Here is a 1,360-nt window from a genome sequence, read left to right on the forward strand (position 1 = left end):
TTGGCACTGAACTGAACAGACCCAGTGGTTGGCACTTGTCTGACTGACACAGTTAACCATGTTTATTGTGAAGTGCATTGCATCTCTACTATTAACTTTGTCATGCCAACTGATCTTCATAGTGCATGAGGTAGACAAACATAAAGAAACCCCATGTTAGAACAAAACACACTCTACTAATATGCACTTATGTCTTCATATATTGATTTACATACAATAGAGACCCTAGTATATCTTACAGTACAAAAACCTGAAGTACATTATATATCTACTAATAGAAAAGTCCACAGCTACAGAGACCTATTCCAATGCTGTAGACCATCTTGCTCCTGATAAGAGACTGATAAAGGTTGCAACAGTCGTAAATGATGAAAGATGCAGCAGGCTGTTATATTCTCCACAAAAAGTGATTCAGCAAACATCAAAGCAAGCATGAGAAATGCAGCAGGAAGTTATATTTTCCACACAAAGTGATCCAGCAAGCATCAAAGCAAGCAACACGCCCCCTAGGCAAAAATTGCATGTTTCGACAGATTCTTCTTCAGGCAGACATATTTTTCCTGGAACTGAATTACAAATACAATATAGCACAATATACTTTACATAATAACCAGGAAAAAAAGGAGCTAGCTTGCTGTACTCACCCAAAGCTCACAATTTTACAGTGCATAAGTCAACAATTCAATAGAAGGCTTCTCTGGTTCTCCATGGGAACACCCCAGAAAGACCACTCTAATAAAGCACAGCTGTACTAATAGTCCCAAAGAATTAAAGGAACAGTGAGTACAGCAAGCTAGCTCCTTTTGAACGTGTATAAGATATACTAGGGTCTCTATTGTATGTAAATCAATATATGAAGACACAAGTGCATATTAGTAGAGTGTGTTTTGTTCTAACACGGTGTTTCTTTATGTTTGTCTAACTTTGCCATGTTCCCTGTGTGTCTGTTGCTAGTGCATGAGGTAGGGAACATTTGCACCAGGCAGTCAAATCTTTATGTGGTCAACATGCTTGTCACAAACCCTTCTCTCCATATCCCTAAGTAAGAAATCTCCCCTGAGGCATGACATCAATGTGAAAAGATATCAGTTCATCACCTGAGAAACAGGTTCCTCATATGGGATTGTTCCCTTTTCTTCAGTACAATACTCTCCTGCCCTAAGACACTTATTCTCTATGGCAACAGAAGACCTGTCAGAATTGCTTTCCACATCTGGAAGGTCTCATCTACATACTTCACTGTTATCTCACCTATTCTAAGTCAGACAACTTACCTCAAGGGAATAACCTCCCCCCCCTGGTGTGCATAGCCCCATAACTTCTGTTCAGTAGGCAAATAGTTATACATGAATCATTCTCT

Source organism: Gekko japonicus, unplaced genomic scaffold (assembly GCF_001447785.1).
Source record: "Gekko japonicus isolate JY-2015 unplaced genomic scaffold, Gekko_japonicus_V1.1 scaffold1080, whole genome shotgun sequence".
NCBI lineage: Eukaryota > Metazoa > Chordata > Lepidosauria > Squamata > Gekkonidae > Gekko > Gekko japonicus.